Below are 25,563 nucleotides of genomic sequence, written 5' to 3' on the forward strand. Positions count from 1 at the left end.
ATCGATGCACAGAACCTGAGCCAAAACACACTTCTGCAATCGGCTCGCACAGCTTTATTTTTGAAGCAGAAGTTTGGTAATATCCTGCATCTGCAGGCAGGTTCAAACTGTAAGTACATTCAATTCCTAATTTTTCTGCTCCTTCACATGTAAAAAACAACCTACGCATCACAGCCTCTGAAGGCAGCTACATGATGGCTGGACTCAAGGTGGGCAGCGGTCAGGGCCTCTCGCCTCAACCTGCCCCATCCAGACTCCCTCTGTCCCTCGGGACGGCCCTCCCAGAGTGGCAGCCTATTCCAGACGTCTGCTGGGGGACAAGGAATCCCTTGAGCACCTTCCAGGCCATGCCTAGTGCAAGCGGCCCCCGCACAGCGCACGGTCCCCGGAGGTCTCCTGGGCGCGCGGCTGCTCAGTGCTGAGGCCCAGGGGATCAGAAGGACCGAGAAGCAGGGAGCCTCTGCATCCCACTCTCAGAAACGTGCTCATGTGTCTGAGATCAGGTACCAAAGTTAGGATCGGCGATGTCCTCCAACGTCTGTGACGTGGGGCAAGCCCGGGTTCACTTAATAAGAGAAACCATCTCACTAGCTTCCTCTGCCGTATAAACTCTCCCTGGAAGGAACAAATGAAATCGTAGGTCTGTCCTTCTCCAATTTCCGGTTTTCCTCAAAGGACCACCTTGGGTGTACGGACGGCACTTCTCAGCCCCTCACGTGTTTTCCTGTCTCTCTAGCCATGAAAACACCCTGACCCACTCAAGCAAAATACTGATAAAAAGTACAGAAAGAGGTTGCCCAGGTCTGGAAGTGTTCTCGAGTCCCCAGTTTCCCATAACACTTTTAAAGGCATTTAAACTCCATTCTTGAATAGTTTGGGGTTTTATTTTTTTAATGAAGTTATAGGGTTTCCACATGTTTAGCTCCATATGCTTGCACATAAATAACTACGCAGTCAACTCAGAGTGTGCTAAAGTTCCCTTGACTGGAAGAAAGTGTTTGCCTTCTCCCAACAAAAGTAAAATTAGTAAACCATGCAGCCCCATGAAGTCACCAGACCAAAATTACACCCACACTTATTATTATATATTCAGGATTTGCTGTCCTTTTTATATATTACTAAGGAAGCTACCCTCATTATAACTTTATATTTAGAGGGCTTTTTAAAAATAAGCTTTAGTAAAGATCTATGAATGTATGTATTGTACGAAGAGGATATGATTTTAGGTTACATATTTTCCCTTCTACATTGAAATAACCAAAAACCTAGTAATAGTTTCCACTAGTGCCTTTAGGTAAGAATGCCTTCTTTCAATGTAAGAAGAAATTAAATAAAATTACTGGGTTGGGCCAAGGAAGGACATCCACCTTTTAGATAAAAGGGATTATGGTAACTTTAGTTCCCTTACCAGAAACTTTAAATATTTTCAAAAATATAATTTAATGTTGGGATTAAACAGACTTCATCTTCTATTTTTATCTTCTTCAATTTGAAAGCATTGGAATCTGAAAGGTTAAGTGGCACTGAACTCAGAAAATAAGACAGAGCCGCCTCATGTTCCTCTAACCAAAACCCATGAATTACAAAAAACCAACGTAGAGACTGAATTCTACACTTAAAAAACATTAAAATGGCATATTTTACATTACATATATTTCACCACAATAAAAAATGCAAAATAAAAATGTTTTAAATGCTTAAAATCATTTAAAATGCTTTAATACTGTACATCTATAAAAACCATAATAAAAATATAAGTACCACTTAAAAGCATCATTAGGTAAACAATCTACTGTTGAAATTACATAAAATAGGTTAATCCTGAAAACAGTATGACCCCAAATGAGGATCAGACTTCTAGATGTCTGACACCATCACTACAATCCTTACACTGTTTTTAAAAATATGTTTTTTTCTAGATGAGGCAGCCGATTTTCATGGGCCAAATTTGGAAGAGCCTGTTTGCAGATCACCCCACTACAGTTCATGTCCTCGGCTACGAGTTCTCTGGGCCAAAAAAACTTTAAGGAAAGTGTCCTTCCTGCCATCGCCGCCACCCCAACTTTTAACTTAGTTCTGGAACAAATCCAAAGTTTTAAGAATACAATTCTAATTCATATAGAGAAAGAAGAGTTCCATAAAGGGTGTATTTCTAACCAACACAAATACAGACTTGCTCTTTTTACACTGACTGCTTGAGAAATTCTAAGCCCAAGTTCCTTTAGAGGCAGCCTTTAACTGACACTGTGGTGTTTTGATCCAAGAAGCCCTTTTATAAATCAGCTTTGGAACGCCCCACTTCTTCCTGACTGGAGATTCCATATGAATCCTATTCTGGGCTCGCCGGTTTACTCTGAGAATTTTAATCCATTTCATTTTTTGTTACAAACATTTTACAACCACACTCAGCCAAGAACACTGAAGTTCAAACCAAATTCACTGGAAGGACTTCTTATCTATGATTTTCTACAAATCCTACATACTACCAAGGCCTACACTGCCCCTGAAAATGTTTCCATAAGTTCAATAAACCTGCTTTTTTAAATTCCTTCCATGTTCCTTTCTCCTTGTAAGCAGTTTCCTTTCTTTAAAAGTATTTTTGTAAGCTGATCACTTAAAAGGCACCTTTCAGATGCTTTATTCTATCCACATCAAAGATAATGTTTGACATCATTCCCCCCACAATCTGTTGACCAGAAGTAAGAAACAGAAATAAAAATACTACTACTATTAAAACCTTTTAAAGAATAATTTTAGAAGTATGAATGGTGTACCATCAGCTCAGATACTGTCACATTCATCAAACCGTCTGTCCTCTGCCCCTGCCCTGGAAAGGTCGCAGGGCCTGGCTGGGGCCCTGGGACCACCACCCACCTGGCAGGACACAGCCAAGGCCCCCGGGGAGCTTTTCCCCGGCTTTCTTCTGTTCTCTGTGACGATGTGAGCCTCGGAGCTGCCGGCGGCTGCTTTGGTCCTTACTGATCCCACGTGGGCCGGAGCGCTGAGTGCCGTGCATTCGGGGGGTTTGCAGTTCACCCCTGCCATGGGGGCTACACCAGGGCTCTGGGGCCCAGCCCAGCCACCACTGTACAGCCGGCACACGGGAGGGCACAGGCCTCCCCGCGGAGCAAGCCTAGGCCTCACTAGCTTGTTTGCTACAGTTTGGCCAGGTTCACAAAGTCTGCCCGAGTGGCCACCACCCCGATCCACCCCTGGTCACCCCGCAGGCTCTGGGGGCAGGCACAGCACTGCCCCCAGGCCACCGGATACCAAGCCTGTGCTCCCAGGCCCACCTCACGGTGTCTGCAGGGCCCCAGCCAGGCCCCAGCCTCGAATCCTGATGCCGCCGGGGGAGGGCACTGCAGTTCCTGCAGCCCCCACGTGGGATCTGGTCACTTGCCTGGGCCGCCCTTCCTCTTTCATGCCAACGTCATTCAGATCACCAGGAGTCCACCTTCAATGGGAACAGGCCCTCTGGGTGCTCCTCTGCCATCTCACAGCCACTGGACTGTCCCCAAGCAGCACCCTCCCCCTGGGCCATCTGGCTTCAGTCTCCCCGCTGGGGAGCCCCTGCTGCAGACCTCAAAGGGGCAGCCAGAACACATACCTCACCACTGCTACAAGCTTCTCCATGGCCCACAGCCTGGGGACACAACCCAGGGACCTCAAGGTGACCCAGAGCCCTGACACTAAGGTCCTCTCGGCCAACACTCCTCGGACGCCTGCCACCCCTCACAGACACCACATGGGCATGTGCACATGCACAAACCTACACACACGCTAACACGCCTGCATGTACACATGTACAAGACTGCATGTGCACTTACACTGTGCTGCAGGAGCTTACACGTGCTAACAAGCCTGCATACACTTATACCTGTGCTTAAATACCTGCAGCTGTGCATGCACAAGCCTGAACACATGCTAACATGCCTGCATATGCACAAGCCTACACATGCATTTACACTGTGCGTGCACGAGCCTGCATGTGTGCTAACAATCCTGCACTTGTACTTATGTGTGCATGAACCTGCATGTGCACTTATATGTATGATTACACACCTGCAGCTGTGCATGCACAAGCCTGCATGTATGCTAACACACCAGCATGTGCACATGCACAAGCCTGCACATGTACTTACACCCATGCTTACACACCTGCATGTGCACTTACACTATGCATGCATGAGCCTGCATGCATGCATGCACAAGCCTTCACACACACACCTCAAGGCTCCAGCATCATCACCCTTGTTTTGCTCCCTGGAGCTTAAACCTCATCGGGAACCCTAACCTGCTCAGGGACCCGGCATCATCTCCCCACCCTCCACACACACACCCTTCACAATCTACTTGCAAAGCTAATTCAGGACACAAAAACTAACTAAGAATTCACAAACAGAAAAAGTAAAAATGACAAAAGTCTGGCAGAAATCACTAAACCCAGTAAACAACGTTAAGTATATATAAAACCAAGTATAAATACCTGTGATCTACACATAAAATAAACATGAAATTCTTACACTTTGATAAAATGTGTATTGGGAAAAATAATAAATTAACAAGAGATGAAAACAACATCCAAAAATGGAATTACAGCAGGGATGTGGGAGTGGGGGGAGGTGAAGAAAGGGCGGAAGGAGACAGGTGGTCATGTCTCCATCTCCCCAAACAGGAAGCCAGTTAGATGTCATTGAAGCTGAATGTTGGGAAATAGGTTTAAGCAAAAAGTATACATACAACAATGAGTATGACCAAAAACATGAGACTTTCCACATACCTGCCAACATCAAGAATGAAAGGAGAGGAAACATAATTCATATACCAATAAACAGGAAATTCAGGAAAAAAAGGAAGAATTCATAAAACAAGATAATGTTTTATTAATTAGGAAAGACAAATCTGTTTCAGCAAAAATGTAAATGGAATAAATTAATCAATTAAAATAGACCCCCTGACAGAATTAAAAACTACATCAACTATTTGCTAGGTACAAAGGACACCGAAACCAAGAACACAGAGAAATTGGACATGTACATAAAATATACTAGAAAAATACACACAAAAGCAACAGTGAAAATAAAAACTCACAAAAAGTTTAATTCATGGTCCTAAAAAGGCATTAAATCGCACAGTAGTCATAATTTTTAACAGTTAAAAAAAAGATCACAAAGAAGATAATTATCCTAAACCTCTAACTCAAATAACAGAGTAAGATGCATAGAAAAGCACCCCACTAAACACATGGAAAAAATCACAAGGAAAATGGACTTGGGAGAAATGACAAATCTCTCTTACACCTGGTGTACTAAAAAGGCAAACGATCACAGCAGAGGACTTGAATTTAAAATGAAGGTTTGTCTCATCCAGGATCAAACTCCACACTTGCCGCTTTGCTAACTCAGCAGAAGAGCCTCACGCCACCCCACACTCACGGCAGGAGCCTGGAGCTCTGGGCTGGAAGAGCACAGATTCACGAGCTCCCCAGTGAAACACAGTCACGGCACAAGTGTATAGTGTAACAAAGGTTCGGCCACTGGAAAACTCCTGAGGCAGGAGGAATTCAGAGCACAGTGAAACCCTCTCTTGAAACAACAAAACATATGGGACAAAAAGAAAGATAAAGTATACCTAGCTACAGTATAAAAATAAAGAATATCTCAATGAAATGCTCAGTTCAAAAAGTAACAGAAGAAGAACTGAAACCCTTAAATTTGAACTTTGAAAAGTAACAATAAACCAGGAAAAAAAAATAGAGAAACTGATAAATAAAATCAGTAACAAGCCCTTGGATGGCCTAGACAAGTGAGATAAATGACTAGCTGACCTAATCAAGAAAAAAAAACAGTGGGGCTTGGGGGAAATGAGGTCTAATGACCACTCCAAGAAGGAAAATTAAAAGAATACCATGTTTTTCAAAACTCCACGTTAATACACTTGATATAAGCACAGAGAAGACAAGCAGGGACTGTGGAGTCTTACTACACTGATGGGCAGTGACTGCAATGGGGTATGGAGGGGACTCAACAATATGGGTGAATGTAGTAACCACAGTTTTTCATGCGAAACCTTCACAAAAGTGTTTATCAACGATGCCTTAATTAAAAAAAAAAGGAATAACTGGCAATATCCAAAACCACCTCAGGAATCAACAGAAAAAGTAACCAGCCCAATAATCACATAAGAAATCAGAGGAACAGTTAACATGCTCCTCCCCCAACTCAAATGTGGAAAGATTTTTTGTACACGTTTTGAGAAACATCTCAAAAGGCTACTTGAAAGTTTCTAGAACAGAAAGAACTTACCTAAGGTGCAGGATATAAAAAACATTTGCATCAGAAAGCACAGGACCACCTCTTAACGTTCTTACAAAGCAACAAAAGGTGACCAAGAAGGAAAACAAGTCATTAACAAGGGAAATAGAATGATCAACAAACATTAAGAAATGCTTTGTATCACTTTAAAACTTTACATACAAAGAGATAGACACCCTGTCAAGTCCGGCACCGCCTGAGAGACTGGTAACAAGCCGTTGTCCAGGGCTGGCAAAATTGCATTTTGAGGTCTTGGCTGGGAAAGCTGGCAATATCTATCACTGCAAATGCCCCTTCATGGCAAGAACTTCACCCAGGGAACTCATCCTGAAGAATTATTCCCACAAGTGCACAAACTGTGGATCACAGAGGTTTGCTGCACACTAGGAAAAGAGGCAGCAAGAACTGTAAGCCCCCAGCGGGGAAGATGAGGGAAGGGCTGCTGCCTCACCGACACCCAGCTCGGGGTGCTGGCCTGCCTCCACGGGCTGCTTGCAGCCAGAGCCCAGCTGACGGGCTACACCGGGTCCCGGGAATTTGGAAATCGCTGAGATATGTGCCAGCAGCTGCACGCTACGCGGCCCTTAGAAAGACTAAGTGGTGAGTTGAAGTTCGGTAAAAAAAAAAAAAAAAATCAGTTGCAGAAAAGCTCATAATCTGGTCCCATTTTAATATGTTAAATTGAAGCTCATGTATATTAGAAATCTTAATACATTCATTAAACTAATACATATAAATGCTTAATACAATGATTGGCACAGAGAAGTCACTCATTAACTAGTAGCTTGCTTAAAATAAAATTGCATCCGTGTTGTGAAACGTCTAAGATGTTCTTTTTTCTCAAAATGCAATTTCCTCTTTAGATTGTAAATATCTTGCAGCAAAGTTGAAGCCTTTGTAGACTCTGAACTATGCATTCTGTATAATTATCTTAAATGCTTTAACTGGGGCAGAGAGAACACTACCCCCAAGTATTCGGCTATAGCTGAATTTATTCAAACATGGTTGAAAAATCAAGGAGTATGTTATCTGCTGTGCCTTCCACAACACCCACCCCAAGCCCCCTTTATAGTACTGAAGACAAAGCCCAGAATATCCATAACGTTTCGTGAACCTCTCCCTTATTTCTGAAAATCTCTACATATCTTGAAAGCAAAGTACATCTGTCTGTCTTCATTCACCCCCTTATGCAAGAGAAATACTGTGAGACCAAGAGTACCAGTTGTCAATGTTTAATTCTGGTTCAATAATTAAAATGTGTAGCTTCCTATTAATCCCCTGGAAAACGGACATTCAGATCAACTCATTGCCAGCAAAGGAAATTTGACAGAAGAAACAGCCAACATTATGGGGCTACAGGGCAGGGGAGCCAGGCTGTTCTCAGCTACTACAATTCCTGTCCATTATAAAAAACAGGACAAAATTCCATATTCTTAGCTCCAACTTTGGACATCTTAAAGTGAATTAAAACAAAGTGACTTTCAAAAGAACATGAAAGAAATTCTGTGGAGTGATTAAATGTAAGCCTACGGTTCTGTGTCTGCTTTCCACTAGCCTCCAAAGGCAGTCATGATTTGTCTAAGAAAGGGATGTTTTAATCAGAACATTTTAATTTATTGTGATATTGAAGTTCCATCTGACGAACAGAACCTTGGCAACTGAATACTCATAAATTTTACATGACTGGGTAGAAACTGCCTAAGCTCTTGAGCCCCCCAGATGTATGGCCAACAGGGGGTGACTGGCTATGGGCACTTAAATCATTTTCAAGATAAGGGCCCACTTATGAAATCTAACTTGTTGAGACACAAGTGGATTTGCAAACTCTCAAAAGAATTTTAGGTCCACACACTAGCAACAGTGATCCTAACCCTGAAGGTTCATGTTTCTCTTTTTAGCAGAGATATCCCTTTGCCTACATTTGCACATGCCCAAAGCACTATTTTGCTCTGCAACTGAAACAAACAAAAAAAAGATAAATAGCATTTTTTATCCTAACTGAACAATGTAGATTTGGACTTTGTCATTCCACCTGAACTCTAGTTGATCTTATCAACAAAAAAAAAGTTGTAAGTGTACTGAACATTGACACTGTGATTCCGCAAACAAGACAGTAAACAGAATCCCAGCCTGTTTCAACATAATTTGCCTATCAAAAGCAGCATTTCGGTGATTGATATGGCAAGAAATGGAACTTGACCTGCAGTCAAAATAATAAACCTGCTGCTCTGAACATCTGGATTACAGGCAGGAATAACTAGGTAAGCCACAGTGCCACTGCAGAGAGGACAAGCCCCAGGAAGAGGAAGCAATTTCCCTATGTCTCCCTTGAAAATGTGAATAACCAAACAGAATACCAGTCCTAAAACTGAATAACCAGACAGAACAACAGTCCTAAAACCACCAGCTTAGCTCTGTGTCCTAACAACATGGGCAGGTTTCCGTGCCAACCTGTGGCAGGTGATAAATAAACCAACACAATGTGATTCTCTTGCAGTTTTATACTTGTAAATCCTGGACCCTTTCCCCTTCCGCCTGGCTTCCAAAGCACAGCCACAAGCAGTCTCCACCACCAGACGGCCCGCTGTGGAATCCCCACGGGCAGCACCTGTCCGTGCCCCCCGGATCTCTCCTAGGAGCACAGGAACAATGTAGGAATCATACCCAAAAACCACTGTGGAAATGAAGGAAAAGAAATTCATTATACCACATTCACCCTTGTATCTCCTTCCAAGAAGCACCCTTTGAAAGGAGATCCTTTGGCTTTGAGTTACTTCTTTACTCTCCCCTCTGAGAAACAGCACTTCTGAACCATTTACTGTGAGCCATTTTGAGGTGAAAAACTTCATTTTTATTATTATTACATGTGAATGACCTACTTAAACAGGACTGATCGAATAGTTATACGAGATTCATTCCCAAGAAAAAAGTTCTTTCTTTCCACATGGCCCTCCTTTGTGAAAACCCCAAATGTAATAAACACTTTCAAGAGCTTTGATGGAGAGCTGGAAGTGTGCTGACTTCTAATCCAACAAGTGCAAGTTTCAAATCTCCAGGACCTGGGAGGAAAAACAACACAGGAGCCAGTTCATCCGTGAAGAATGTGGGAGGCAGGATCTGTGAAACCATAATCTCAGTAAAAGTTCCTGCTCCTCAACAGAAAGAGCATCTTGTTGATATTCTACCATTACAGCAATGATTTACAAATAATAAATTAACTCAGAGTTTTCTTTCCAGGTATTCCTTAAGCCCAGGCAAAGTTAATAGTTTCTACAGTGTGTAAATTTGGTTTTTGTATCATGAGGTCAACAAAACTGAAATATAGCAAATTATAATAAAACAGGCTGAAGGCTGAATACGCAATATAAATAACCACTACCTGAGTTAGGCCACAGTTCTCACCTCTTTTCTCAAATAAACAGATGACTTTTTTAATGTGCAAAAAAGTAGGGATAATCAAATCCCTTACGTAGTTTTACATGCTGCATATAAAATTATCACTAGATGAATTAGAGAATGAACTCAAACCATCGTGACATTCCTGTTTTCTGAAATTCTTGGGGGAAGTAGCCCTTATCTGTAACTGGTTAGCTGCAGGCAATTCCTGCTCCCTTCTTCCCAAGCTGCCAGGCTCTGCACACCATCCCGTACCAGCCCTCGGGGAGGCCAAAGTTTCATCCCATTTCACAGGAGGAGAAGTGAAGGCATTAGAGACTCCATTACTAGGCAAAGTCACCACTACTGGATGCTGGACTCAAAGCCAAGGCTGCAACCACCACTCTACCCTTCCTTCCTACAAAACTCCAACCCCCTTCCTTTCCACAAAACCGCAATGCCAGAGCAAACGATCCGAGTTACCAGGTGCCACGCCGAGGCAGAGGCCCAAGGCATGGCTGCAGGGAACACAGGAAAATAGCCAGACAGGACGGCTCTTTGCTCCGAGAGCCTGCTGTTTCACCTCACCAGGTACAGCACCTGAAGGTCGGGTGCCCTGCCTCCCTCGGGCACACCTTGAGCACCTCCAGCCCCCCCCCACCCACCACCATTGGCTCCTGGCACAGATTAAAATGAAAAACCTTTCTCCCTTATTTGAACTGTTAGGATTCGACCGAGACATTTCCAAAGTAACATCTCTTCCCTCACTGTCCTTAACAGCTGAACTTGCAGAGTGGAGACTCGACTCAGCCTCAGGACCCGGCCACGGTTTACCACCCGGCCTTCCCCACCTGGGCACATCGCCAGCCTCTAGAGTGGCCAGACGGGGCTGGTCCAAAACAGGATGAGCTCCAAGTGTTAGACATATGCAGGATTTCAAAGACTTCGTGTAGAAAAGAATAAAACAGCTTGGTAATATTTTTTGTGTGACATACATGTTCAAATAGTATCTTTGAAATATTGGATTAAATGAAACATATTAACATTAATTTTACCAATTTCTCTGACCTTTTCTAACACAGTTACTAGGAAATCTAAAATGAAGATGACTCTCTTTCTATCAGGCAGCATGGTCCTAGCCTGATGGTTCAGCAAACTGTGGCCCGGGGACCAAGTCATGTCCACCACCTATTTTTATACAGTTTGTATGCGAAGAATGGTTTTTACATTCTTAAGAGGTTGGGGGAAAAAAAGCAAATGCATATTTTGTGACACAGGAAATTATATACAATTCAAGTTTCAGCATCCATAAACGAAGCTGATTCACTGATACGTTGTCTGTGCTGGTTTCCACACACAAGGCACTTAGGTTCCAACAGAGGAGATACGGCCCACAGAACCCCAAGTGCCCTCTGCAGAAAACACCTGCCCACCCCCTGCCCCAGTTTTGGTAAATACAGATCTCCAGTCTCTGAAGCTTAGAGGGTGGGGCTCAAGCCCTTTTGGGAGAGCAGGCAGCTGAGACAGAGAACTGTGGGTCAGGGGTCCAGGGGCCGGGGGTCGTGCGCAGCTCTCCAGCTAGCTGGGACAGCTAGTGGTGCAAGGGCTTCTCTGCTGCAGATCCGCAGACCACCCTCTAAATTCCCGTTTCTTGATGGATTACTCAAAACCTTTGCCTGTCTTTAAAGCAGACATTACCCAATACTGAACAGGGGGACCCCAAAGGCTCAGGCAGAGGGCCCCATTCACAGGACCTGGCATGCCAGCTCCCAGCTTCTCTTCAGGGACCCCAAGCTGCCTAGAAAGGGGAAGGTCCTGCAGCGGACCCTGGCCCCTCCCCAGTGACTCTCCAGTGACACAGCTGGGGAGGGCTCAGAGCAAGGCTCAAATAAACTATACATCAACCGGCACGCGGAGGGTCCCACACGCAAAGTGACCGTCTCCTCAGTAACCTAGCATGGCACTCCTGGGGGCCCCACGATCCTCCTGAGGGAAAAGGGCTAAAATGCCCCCCAACTCTAACTGTTATGAAAACTAAACATTACCTGAGGAGCGTGTGACAATGGGGGCATGATCAGTATTTGTGGAAAGGAAGTGAGCCTTCGCAGAGCACTTCTGAGCTGCTGATTTGTGGGGGGTCTGGGGGGCTTATTTGGGCATTCACCGAATTGGATTCAAGTGCATAATAAGTTATTAGTCATAAAAATTAAACTTCTAATATAATGGGAATCTGTGATGCTTAGTAACTTGGACCCTATCGCCATGGTGATTCAAAAAGTAGCTCTCCGTGCACTGAGTTTGATCCACACCCTCGGCTCCTTGCAGGAGAGCAGCTACAGGGAACGGCCTCTCAGACGGCACTGGGCCTCAGCCTCCAGAACAGCGTTAAAGCACTGTCTACATAAAAATATGTAGCCTGGATAAAAACAGTCGTTAGAAAAATCAACATAAAAAGGCTTCTTCAGCACTGTCCTAGAAAAGCTTTTCTTCCACAGAATTGGTTAAGTTTTGCCCTTATCAATTCAACGTATGAATGGCAACCAATATACTGACCAGCACATAAATGGCATGTTTCACCACTTTAGGTTGCCAGAAAGCTTATATTCTAAATTTTGGTTCAAGCATACCCATGGAGGCAACATTACCATCTAGATATGCAACCCTATTTTCCTCTTGTCATGACCTATTACTTCATTTCCTTGTACTTGATTTTTATTTACATGCTACTATATATTTAATATGACTAAGGGTACCTCATACTCTTTATGGGATGAGATGGATATAAACAAGCAAACTCTTATGACCAACATACAAATAACAAGACTTCAATTATCAGATGGATACTCAAACAAGTCTACAAAAATTCTCACACAAGGGTATACCAGACCATGTCTGTAAAGCATTACACAGATGAAATAAATCTATGCAAGTCTTAGTTTACACTGATCTTAACATGCTTTGAGAAATTTCTAGAAAGGTAGCAAACTAGATATAGTTTCAGGTAAATAATGAAAAAGCACTCAGTGCTATCTTCTTCAGAAAAGGGAAAGCAAATTCTAAATTTAGGTCTTGATATATAAATGTTTCCTCTTAAGAGAAAACCTAGAATGTTGGCTACACTGGTGCACATGGAGAATGCAAAACAAGACAGGTTTTCTGGGTGGCTCTTGCACAATGAAGGAAAATTCAACACACCCTGGCCCAGCCCCCAACTGTACCAGGGCAGGCGCAGGGGATGAGACCTCAGTGCACACTGGTGACAGCCTGCCAGGGTCCACACGGCAACCAGGAGCAGACCGGACTCCAGCCAGTCCACGGGTGGCTATGTGTGGCCACATGTCTGAACTGCCATCAGAGAGAAACAAAGGGAAATGCACATCTCACTATGCTCAGATCGCTCCTCTCCCCAACTTCTCTTTGTTGGCATCACGTCCCCCTGCACTAAGCATGTGCTGAAAAGAATGTGCCCCTGCTGCTCCGCCAGCCAGCGGCTCTTCTTGGCAGCATTACCTGCTCCATCACCTGGAGAACCTTCCATTCAGACGCTGCCCTCCGCCTGTGCTCCTGAACCCCGCCTGCTGCTACAGCTCAGGACAAGATGCCTGTGAGCACCTGCCAGCCAGTCACACCGGTCTCTTGTTGTCTCTGATCTCTTCCCCTGAGACTGCTTGGGGCTCTCTTCTAGGGCTTTGTGTCTCATGTTGGTCATTTACTTTCCCAAGTTACTCTCTTCTAGAAAGTGACATTAGCAGTGGTGTTACTGCTAGGCTTCCGAGGACAATCAGGGCCGTGGCCCTGCACTGAGCTGCCTAGGAACCTGTCAACACAGGGTCTTTGGTGACCGGGGCTTCCCAACGTCCTCCTTGTCTGAGCTCCACAAGGGCATATCTCACACCAAAACGATATTCCCACTGAGAAAGGCAAAAGTTTAGTCTATGTTTTTTCTTCTCTCCAGAATTAGAGCTAAGCATCAGAAAGTGAAATTGCAGTAGAGACAGCATATAACCTACTGTCCTAAATAACACCCTTGCCAGGTCTACACTTGACAGCACTAAATCAGCATTACATGCTCTTAACAAGCTCATCTTGGAAGTAGACTTTCACCTATATTACTCTGCATTCAGCAAGGGTTCTGGAAAGAAGACTCACCTGGGAAGGAAACCTGGGCCTGAGCGCTGCTCCACCAGGTGGTCTTGGCTACATCACTGAACCTTTCTGCACTGCAGTGCCTGTAAAATATCAGGATTCACCCAAAAATCATCCCCGAGTTTCCTGCTAGTTGTAACATAAACGTAACTCTCAATATTAAACTTCTAAAACAAGCGCAAACAGCAATAACAGAAATTCACAAAGAAAGGTAACTAAGGTGCAATTTAGTAAACTGCCGCCCTTTCAGCACCTAAATGGTGCCTTTGTGGCCCAAAAGACCTGACGAACTTTGCAGAACAGTGTACTATTTCCATGGACAGGCGGAAGACATAATTTAATGACTGCCTTTTACATGTACACTGGCAATTGCCCCCTTAACGTTCCTCGCTGAACAAAAAACCAGGGCTGTAAATCATTGTTCACAGGCAGATAAATCCCAGATTCTAACTGTAGTAACTCCCTTTTTTAAAACAATTCCTACTGATACTTAAAAATGAACAGCTATGAGGAAAATTAACCTTTATTTCTAAAGTTCGAATTCTAAGCAGCCCATAACCATTCAACCTAGAAAACAACCAATAAGCCAATCTTCCTAAAAAACCATTAACAGATTCTGCTTTTCTGTCACCAGGCTAATTTACTGAGGCCAATTTTAATCCCACCTCTATGCCACTAATCCCATGACTCTACAGAATTGTCCCCAAGTTTACGTTGCTATGGCAAACACTTTTACATTAGGAATTCTTTTTTTCACTCACAGTTATGTTTTTTAAGTTGGTCTTAGGAACAGGATCATCTTCCTCATCTTTTATTTTATAAAGTAAAAGCCATTTTTGAAATAAAAAAGCCACTTGAGTGCCCGGGCTGCGCTGTGCTCACAATTCCATTCATTTAAATTATGCTTGGTGTTACTCAAAGGGACAAATTATCATCATTATGCTAATGGTCACGCTAAAGACATGAGACGCTTTGGTATGATGAATCCAAATCTGGTGGGAATATGATTATCAATGTGAACGATGATATTTTCTCACACTGGCCTAAAAACGTTCTCTCCGTGTCTCTGATAATGTCTGTAAGAATTATGGTCACCAAGAGCAGCATTTATTCACACTGCCAAAATTCTCTGAGCAATTACCCAGGCCCACCTTTCCGTCCACAGACGCTCTGCTTTGGAAGCATACACACGAATGAGTATAGAATTGTTTACATCTTTCCTTAAAACAGCAAAGACAGTCTGATTAAAGCTAATGAGATAGATTCAAGCTGAGAGGTATCTAGAGACCTGCTGGCTCTGGTTGTAGCACCACAGCCATACAAGATGTTAAAAATGGAGGCAGAATCTTCTGTGATGCTCTGTATTAATAAATTCCTGGGACGTAGCATAAGAAGCCACCCTTGTGAATTAAATACAAGTTCTATCCAAAAAATTCAAAAACAAATCCTTAAGTGAAAACATCATAGTTCTGCCTCCAGACAATTCCAGAAAGTTTAGTTAAAGTCTGAAATAGGATCACCCATCTGTTCCCAGATTCACCCAACCATTATAAAAAAAAAAATAGCCAAGTCTTTAAGGGAAAAGAACATACTTTTCTAGCTCCAGGCTAAAATCACTGGAATAAACAGAGGTAAACAGTGAGTGTCCTTTCTCACCGGCCTGTCTGTGGCCAGCAGAAGTTTTGACCACTCCTAGCAGGCACTGCCTTTTCCTGAATTAATACAATAAGTCAACAGTGAATGCCAAACCTTTTCCCATAAGATTTCAGGGAAAAAAAAAGTGACACTTGCTCACTGCCCTTAAATATCAACTGAACAAGAAGCTGCTAAAGCCACGAACAGCCTCTCCACACGACTTTGGAGGCATCCCTCACTGAGCTAAATTTCAAAGAACATTCTTGAATGCTTAAATAAATCAATGCCTAACAGAGCGCCGAGTCAGCTCAAGAAATATAGGTTAAATAGTGCCATATGGCAAAGACAGACACATGTTGCCCTTTTCTGAAACAAAGGAAAAAATTCCTAAACAAATATCCTTTACTTCCACATGGGAAGAGGTGGCAAGGGTTTCTCATTCCTAAATAATGCTGAAAATTTCATCCTTAGCATTAAGAAAAAACTACAGAGTTTTAACGGAGAAACTCAGTGTTGAAGAGTCTCCCCCTAACTATGGCCTGAAAGCTAACACCACATATTAGCCTCTGCTCACCATCCCCTAAATGAGCAAGAAAATAGCAGCTGTATCCAAAGGCCGAGCTGACATCAGCAACTCCCTGGGGCCAGGAATGATGAGCTAAGTCTACCTGCTTTTGAAGGGGTAAAACACCAGATAATTGTGTCTTTAAAATAAAACACATTAATATCTCATCCTATTTTCACCACTCAGCTGAAGAACAGTCTCAGCTTCAGAATCCTATATGACACCTCTCTTTACAGTAAATTCTGAGAACATAACAACTGGATTAAACTCCTAACCAATAAAAAAAACAACCAGAGAGAGAAAATCTACCAGAATGAAAGCATCATATTTGCAATGAACAGTAAAATGCATCAAAATTCCATGTAGCTGCCTTTTAAATGATTTTTTTTTCCTATTCTCCTGTGTGTTTTACTCATTACTTCACATACATTTACATGTTTACCTTCTAAAAATAGTTGCATTTCTAATTACTCCTGCCTTGTAATTTTCAGCACCAGTTAAACTGAAGACTAAATGCCAGATCTTTTTTGGAAAACTACTTTTAAGGAATGTTGAGAGCCACAGAATTACAGTTCTTTACAATATGAATGTATGCCACTGGAAAACATTTCATACAAGACATAAATATGACAGCCAGCTCAAGTTTTGGAAGGAAGAGCTTCAGCTGTTCAAATCACGTGCAGTCAGATGTAAGGGATAAAGAATATACAAAACAGACAGTTGCAACTGCTAATTTTTACCAGTCCAGCTAAAATACACTCGATATACCTTAGTCCAGTCTAATTTCAAATCAAGCAGTGCATTCATAGTGCCTATATATGTATCCTTCCTACAGCTATTTAAGTCAGAGCCCTAAGACAGCCCTTGGAAGAAAACTAATTTTAAAACAGATTTTTAATGATCTGGATGAGACATTTTAAAGTCGGAATGAAAGTTTTTCTTTATTCTCCCTATAAGATTCATTTTTTTCCTAAATTCTTCATAAACATTTGATGTGACTCTTTTCTTAAAAGAGGTCTGTGACAATTTGCCAATATTCCTGAAAACTCTAAGATACTCATAGCTGGAGCCCCATGATAAGGAGCACTCCCTGCCGTATGCACGAGAGAAGTGCCCCACCTCCCCGATCACAGATTCACTTGTTCCTGGGACCGGAGAGAAGTAAGGCCGAAATGCTGCCACCATTGTGGCACCAAGACATACATTCAAACCTTTAACATGCCGACAACATCCTACTGGCCACGGGTGGAAGGCTGGGGTGACAGCCACAAAGGGAGACACAGACACACAGGTGGCTCCTGCCACCAGTCAGTGCCCAGCCCGACACAGAACAAGTGAGGAATAATTCTGCCACCCACACTCCTGGGGAAATGGACTGGGAGCCACAGACGCCCTCTGCACCCAGGTTTCAGCCTTCTCTCCCCCCCTCTCTCCCGGCCCCCCCTCTCTAAAACACTCAGAGATGTGTTCCTACCACCACCAGATCAGAGTTCAAAACAAACTAACCTCCTAGCCCTGCAACTCACTTGAAAAATCCTAATCCAAGTGAGTTGGGGCTTCCTACCAACACAGTAAGGATCTGGGAACTCAAGACAGTCACACACTCAGGTCTTCATGTTTAGACATTAATGATTCTGGAAGCAAAGGTCAAAGGTGCCAAGTGGCAGCAAGCCGAGGAAGGTGTAGGCGCCGGGGCCATCTGGCAGCCAGTGTAGGCACAGAGGAGGGATGGCCGCTGGCAGCCACCAGGCTCTACAGCAGAGCACCCAGGCCCTCTAGCATTTGCTAGATGACATTCTGTAAGAGGAGCGTTAACTCAACTTTTCCCACAGCCTCTAGAACTCTTGAGGGGGAGGAGTTAGGGCAGCCAAGGGATGCATTTTTGAAAGAATTGATTGTGTCAGAATTGCTCTATCCAAGTGCTAAAATGTGTAAACATTTACAGCATGTAAGATGTCTGCTTTTGAAGGAATGTTACTTCTGTGTTCAAATATTTATAAGGCAGATAGCTAATCAAGTAAGTGTAACTTTCTGCTGCTTTCTTCCTTAGTTCTATTACTTCTGCTTACATCTATGCCTCTTACTGGGAAAGTTTAAATACCGCCAGTGAAATCTGGCCATCAAACCCAGTGGAAAAGTTACCTGTTTCCTAGGAGCGTATTTAATGCTTTACTCAGAAATCTAGCTACATTAGAAGCAAAACACCACTTTTAGTTATATGATTAACCCATACCCTTTCCTTTCTCCAATATGAAAAATGGAATAAAAACCAAAATAATGTAGTATCTTGACCACTTAAAGCAAGCCTATTATATAGGGAAAGCATACAAGATTGGACAAGCTTCTTTCTGCTGAACGTAATCAGCTTACATTTCAGTTTCCTATTTCTGCGGCATTAAGGTATTAATGCAGTTGAAACTCTAAACACAATCTCCAGTCCGACTTAAAGTCACTCCCACAAAATTCTTTTTAAAAGATTCCTTCTGGTAAATTATGAGTAAGACCAACACATACCCTGGAAAATGAATAAAAATCCACAATAACCCAATAAACTGAGTACTGGTTTTTCGAGAACAATCCGTGACTGAACTCTACTTAAATCCCTACATCACATTATCTTTTTTTCCCCCCGACTTGGCCCAACTGAAACCGGTCTGTCAGAATGTACCTTTTTTTGAAGTAAAATGCTTTAAATACATCTCCTCTTTTTCACATAATTGTTGATTCCCCTATAAAATTCAAGTATCTCCATGTAGAAGTAAATGATGGAACACTTTCGCTTCCGGGGCAGGAGACAAGGCGCCTGTGGCACCGACCTGCTCTGGAAACCTCTCTCATTCCATTCACTCCATGTTGGTCTCTGACAACGTCCCACAAAGTTAGACAGGCAGGACCTCCAGGTGCCAGGCAAGCCTTCACCTCTCGGCCAGCCAGCCAATTGTGAAGGCGGTTTACAAATAACAATAGGATTAACACCGGTGACTTAACCTGTCCTCAGGTCATCAGCGACTAGCATCAGTTACAGTCCCCAAGTTAAAGTTCTTGCTCCGTTAAGTGTCAGCACACTGAGCCTCTTGGAAAGAGGGCTGTGACAAACAAAAGCTTTCAGAAATAAACAGGAGCGCTCCTCTTTCCGCGGCTCAGTAGCACACCTACGAAGTACACTACTTCGCTGTTTTGTTTCATTTTACAGAGGCATTCCCATTCCTGGTAGCTTTATTACACACCCCTTGGAATTAGTTCTTTTTTAATGTTAGTGCTCTGAACTAAGAAAAATATCAGATAGGACCTAGGATTGTATCTTAACACTTCAAAATTCTAATTCCATTACCTAAATCCTTGGGTCCTGCTCAGAGCTCCGTGCCTCCCAGGGCCCATTCGGCCGGCCGGCAGGAGAGTCACTCGGGGAAACCGAGGCCGCCCTCCTGTAACCAAACTCTCAGGCCGCGCCACCCCGGCAGTTCCCTCCATTCCCTCCAGCACTGCCAAGAGGGGCAAACTGCGATTCAGGCACAGCACTTAATTCTGGTCGGACTATGTGAACATAAATAACGCGGCTACTTTGACGCCGCAAAGAATGCAGGAGAAAATGAGGGAGGAACAAACGAGAAAACGAGCTCTTTTTTCACGAGGCAATAGAAAGTATCCTATCAAATAGCATGCGTGCCTTAAAGTAGCCCTTAACATTCCTAAACCAAATTACTACAGTCATATTAGTAAGGCGGCTTAAAAAATAGTCTGGAGAAGATTCCGTTGGGGGAATATGCGCCCTTTTGCTTCTACTCGGGTCAGGGCTGCACTGGGACTCGGCACCCGGCCTCCGGACGGAGGGGCCCCAGTTTGTAAACCAGCTCTGCTCGGGATGGGGAAGAACGAAGGGCAGGCCCAGCGGGAGTGCCTTCCTGCCGCACCTTTAGTAGGACCCCCGCCTCGAGGTCCTCTGGCGACCTGCCGTGCGCCCCGCAGGGCGCGGAGAGGGCGCACAGCCCCTGCCCTTTGTTGCGCGGTAACCGCCGGCCCGGCCCGCGCCCCGGGTCCCGGGCGCCCCTCGCCGCCGCCAGCAGGGCCCACGCCCACCCGGGCCGCCGACCAGGTGTGAACACTTATGTAATCGTCCCCGGGGCCACGCCTGCCCGCCCCACCTTCGCAGAACAAAGTGAAGTTTAAAATAGAAACCAATTACCTGGCCTCCGCTCGCCTGGGCCCCCGAGCGCGCTCCGCGCAGTCCCCCCCGCCCCCGGGGCCGCCCCGCGCAGACCCCTGACTCCGCCGCGCGCCGACCTCCGCCCCATCCAGGCCTCGCTTCCCGACCCGGCCGCCCCCTCGCCACCCCCCGCCCGCTCCCCCCCAGCCAGCCCTCCTCGGGCCGCACGGACCCCCGCCTTTGTTACGGTGCGAAGTTGGGCCGTGGGTCCCCGTCTCTTTCACTTCTTGGGTTACAGAGCAGACGAGTGACGTCCGCTCCACATGACGGGGGCGGGGGGCGGGGGGCGGGGGGCGGGGGCGCGGCCGGACCCTCCCTCCACGCCGGCCGCCCCGCCCCCGGCCCGCCCCCTGGCGGCCCCGCAGCCCGCCGCCCCCGCCCCCGGGGTGGGCAGGTAAAGCCCACCGCCCCGCCCGCCCGCCTCCCCCCCGCGCCCTGGGCCCGCGCCGCCCCGCGAGGAGGCCCAGAAATAGGGATGATTTAATCCCGCGGCCCCTCCCGCTGCGGCCCGTTCCTCACAACCCGCGAGCTCACTGAGACGGTCGCGGGAGGGGTGAAGACGCGGGTGGAACTCAGGGTGGGGGCGGAAACGGCCCGAGCGAGCGGAGCAGGGCCGGACGAAGCTCACCTGGGGTCGCCCGCGGGCCCTCAGGGTGACCTCGGTGCTCCCTGCGGCCCGGCACACCACGCGTGGACTAGGCCCGGCGCGGATCCCTCCCAGGGGCGTCCTTGCAGGGGTCCCTGGGGACGGAGGGGGACACCCGTGGGTCCTCAGCGCGCCCACTGCGGCATCTCCCTCCGGCCCGGATGGAAGCAGCCGCGCAGCTCTAACCCTGGCACAGATGCTACATGGCCAGGTCCGGGCCACGCACACATCCTACCAACACTCCTAGGGAAGGTGGTGCCCCCTAAGCCGGTACGGAGCGCGGGGCGGCAGTGACGCGCTCCGGCCCTGGGTGTGCCCACTGAGCGGGGGGGGAGCCGCGGCCGGCGCTCCGCCTTCATCGGTCGGGTGGGCGGCAGAACTTTCCCTGACCGTGAGCTGGTCACGTTCTAGAACCTGCCGTGGACTAAGTACCAACTTCCAGTAAGAAAATAAAATGTGCAGTTGGAAGGTACATGCTGTCCTTCCCTTTTCTACAGAGCCCAGACCAATGTCAACAATCCTTGATCTGCGTCCGCTTTGTGCGTGGCGAGTGGGCTCCGTTACTCGATCCCCCGGTGCGCTGGGGCGGGCCTGCTGCGTGGGACAGAGATGGAAGGAACCACACATTTCGATTCCCCAACTGCTGAGAAACATAATCACATCACTCCTCTTTTCTTCCCCTTCTGCAGGTTTCGACTTGAATCCAAAAGTCCCTCTTATACCCGTTCTTCACAAGAGGACACCCGGAGGAGGCAGGGTCTCCGTTTGAACTGCCGCGTGCCCATCGGGCTGCAGAGATTCAGATAAAAGCTTGTCCACGTCTACAGCCCGGCCCGGAGCTGTGCAAATCCAGAGCCTGCGGATACGCGAGGCTGGTCGGACTTAACAGCGTGCAGACACATGGGCGCATGCACGCGCGCGCGCGCGCGCACACACACTCCAAATTACCTCCGGGATGGAGAAAGCCGCTGCGGATTGGGCGGCAGAGCCGTCACTCACACCCAGGGGGCAGGGAGACTTCACAAGGCTGTTTCCCTTTTTCCCCCCTCTCCCTATGGCTTCATTTAATGGTAAGACAACAGCAGAGCTCTGAAAGTTAGCCATCTGCGCGGAGAGAGTTTGCCGCCTTTAACGAGGGGGGCATCAGACGATACCCATTTAAATACATATATATATACACAAAGTACCTCCACAGTGGATGAAAAGGGAAATTAGCAATCCGGGGTGGGGGCGGAAAGGTAGCTAGGAGTAAGGGGGCGGGGGTCATCCGCGAGAGCTGGACTCAGTGGAGAGTTATTCTCAACACTCACAAGAGACTTTGACCTTTCATTGATCTCGAAATTTAAAAATGTTTTTCACAGGTCAGATTATAACAAACGCCAGTCCTAATTTATGAATTTATCGTTTTAATTTTATTATTTAAGCATGCGCCAGCAATCGTGTTTCCTTAAGAAAGACCTGACCTATTTTTGGCTAGAGATAAACGATCATGTTAACAGATGTTAATCTTGTAATCTGTTTTTCCTGTAAGCACTCTTCATACCCGGGTTTCAGTCCTTAAAAATAACATCTTTTCCAAAAAGTCCTGACGTCATAATTCGCTCCCTGAAAAATCACTCCCCCCGCCAGTTTTTCCTCTGCAATGATTTCAGACATTAAATCTTTTTCACTTTATAAATGCTGATTTGTTCTGCCTCGACTCCCACACGCTTCTATTTGCATTTCAAATTCCACAGGTTACACCAGTCGCCTTTTCAAAAACTAAACCAAAAATGAAGCAGCAAAAGGCTTTTTTGTGCATCTGGATTAAATAAAACACAGAATGAATATATTTAAAAAGAGGGCTGAGCACGTTGATCTTTGCACCCCCGGAGGCCAAGTAACTCTTCATCAGTAAACCCAGCAGAGTAAAATGCAGACACACAGCCCAGCGGCTGCTGTTACGAAGCCGCTCTGCAGCGGGAGCCCATTCACGCGGATAATAGATGGACTGACTTACAGACCCACATTTTCCGGGTAAAAGGCTGGGTCTCCCAGGTCCCTAATTGTAGGGGTCCGCTGGCTTCCCACCTATGAAGGCTGTCACCGTACACGACCTCCTCCATAAACCGCTGTTTTAAACACCCGACACGGCTGGCTTTTAACAAACTTATTTGCAGAAAGTTTCTTTAAAACTTGACGAGGCAGTTTCATCTAAATACGGATCTTAACTATTCAGCGTGTTGTCCCTGAAAATGGTAGGCGAGGGCTTTTCCAAGCACCCTCCCCCAGCATTCCCCTTCCTCGTGTTCACCCGGGACACATCACGACCACCGCCCCCCCATGCCCCGCCCCCACCCACCCAGCACCCCGCAACCTCTCCGCCCCCGCCCCACCCGTCGCGCAGTCCTTGCGCGAACCCGCGCCCCCCACCCACCCCTGCTCCAACTTCCTCTCCGGCGCTCTCACTTCTTTAACGTAAGGGTCACTTACACGCTCCCAGCTGACTGGCGAGCAGCCAGGGGCGGGGGGAAGAACACCACCCCCACCCGCAAGTCGTCCGCGAGGCAGCGGCGCGGTGCCCACAGGCATCGATCCCAGCAGCCGAACCCTCATAATTGAAGCAACTCCTCGGGCCTCGCAGTCCCATCACCCACCTTCATTAGCTGGAGCGTTTTACTTTAAAGTAAGGCAATTTGCTCTTTGTCTCCTAATGGATGGAGAGCGCATCCGAGCTCCCCTCCTCCCGCGTCGCCTTTGACGAAGTGTACAAAGCCGGAGCCTCTTCCGCGCTCCCACCCCGGCCCCCACCCCGCCCCTCCACTGCGGTAAAACCACCTCCCGGGCGCTCGCCTCGCCGCGAGAAGTTGCATCTCCCCTATCCTGGAATTGCCGAGCAGAGCAACTACGGACGGGGAAAGCCAAGCCGCCCTCCCCGAGCCCGAGAGCCCCTCCCCACTGCCCCCACCCCGTGGCGCCCCGGGGGCCCTGGCGCGTCCGGGCGGGGACCCTGCACCCCCCGCGCCCCGCGGGCTCCGCAGCGACCCCAATCCGGCCCTACCTTGGCGGGGAGGCGGCGGGCCCAGGGAAGAGGACGCGCACGCCCCGCGCCTCTGAAGGTGAAGCCGAGCGCCCGAGGCGCGGAGCCGAGCGCTGCACTAGACCGACCGCGCCAGCTGAGCCCCGGCGCGGGGGACGCGCGAGGGCGCGCGGGGCCCGCCACGCGCCCGGCTCCCTCCCCACGCCGCCCGCGCGCGTCCGGGACGCGCCCGCCCCGCGTGGACCCCGGCGCCGGCCGGGCTCCGGGGCCTGCGCGGCGCCGGGAGGGTGCCGGGCCCCCGCGGCCGGGCGCAGGCCCGAGGCTTCCCCCGGCCCCGGAATGGTCTGCCCTGCAGGAAACGCACACGCTCCACTATTGTCTCGTCGGCACAAAGTTCTGCCACACTGCGGGGAAAGTCTGGAGGCTCGCGATGACTCGGACACGGGTCATTCTCCCCTATTAGCCCTGAATCACCATCCTAGTGGCTAACTGTCGCCCCTCTTCTCCAAGGACTGGGCTGCAATAGATCGGTTACGGGAAGCTGTTTACGCACACACGGATACACACACCACGCATTCGGACGTGCGGACGTGTTGGGGATGCGTTTTCAACCGACGAGGCACCTGAGCACTACGCCCCGAATCCAGAGTCCTGTGGGGTTCCCTTCCGGTGGTTCCAGATGCGTGCGCGTTACAAACCATGTGCATTTCTGGGAACTTCCTGGTGGATGCGTTTGGGGGTATTCACTCGCAGGGTGTCGATAGATTTCCTGAATCGAGATCCAAGGGCTACCTCTGGGAAGACTTCAGAAGAGTCTTCCGTATGGCGATTTAAAACTCACTTTGTTCTTTTTTTTTTTTTATACTTAAAAAGTTCAACTCTTAATTTTTCAAACTCTGTTATTCCCTCCAGCTTCTCTGGGTGGGCCATAGTTGCAGTAAGTGGATCTGGGAATAGAAATCCAAAAAGCTTTGACTCCAAAAGGCATTGATGGTACGGGGAGGGAACAGTAGAAATACGGGTGGGAGGGTTGGCACCAGAGAGGGGCATCCCTGGAGGGCCGATGATGCAGACCCGGGCACTGTGGCCTGAGGGGGTTGCCCAGCTTCTCCCACCAGGCGCCTGGCCACACTGTGCTGCTCCTGGCGATGACTCTGCAGGGGGGATGGACTCAAGCCAAGACACTGGCAGAGCCCGCCTGCCCACCGGCCTGCAGTCCAGGCCACCTTCTGCAGTGGCATGTCTCTTGGTGCCTCGAATCGCCAACATTCAGTGGTGATGCAGCCGGGCCTCCCAGACTTCTGGCATTTACAACAGCAACTCCCACAGATGAGCCCCAAAGGGAGGGGCTGGGGCCTGCAGAGCTGGCCTCGCAGACACAGGGGCCATTCTGTGTGTGAGGGCGCGTATGTGCACGTGTGATAAGTGTGTGTGTGTGTGTGTGTGTGTGTGTGCGTGCTGATGGAGCAAGAGGGGGGAGTAGAGAGACAGGGAGAAGAGAGGTGAGAACCCTTGAGAGGAGGAAACGGGAATCATAAAATGTAAGTTCCTTGTGATTAATGAATGATCTGCACTAATTTGGATAGCAGGCTTGGTAAACAATTGTTAACGGTTTCAGCATGAACGCCTAAGTGGGATGTATTCTTGAACAATCAAATT

The 25,563-nt window shown here is 47.2% G+C and overlaps 1 protein-coding gene across 5 annotated transcripts in view; it reads right to left on the reverse strand.

Annotated features, from left to right (window-relative positions):
• ZNF516 (zinc finger protein 516) overlaps positions 1–24,051 on the reverse strand; it is a 111,066-nt gene extending 87,015 nt beyond the window's left edge. The window contains exon 1 of one of the 5 annotated variants that reach the window (XM_036884133.2): positions 23,926–24,051. The gene's annotated coding sequence lies outside the window, so the exon portion shown is untranslated. The other 4 variants (XM_036884140.2, XM_036884135.2, XM_036884134.2 and 1 more) reach the window with 4 other exon arrangements.
• Positions 24,052–25,563: the final 1,512 nt, after the last annotated feature.

Source organism: Manis pentadactyla, chromosome 6 (assembly GCF_030020395.1).
Source record: "Manis pentadactyla isolate mManPen7 chromosome 6, mManPen7.hap1, whole genome shotgun sequence".
Lineage (NCBI taxonomy): Eukaryota > Metazoa > Chordata > Mammalia > Pholidota > Manidae > Manis > Manis pentadactyla.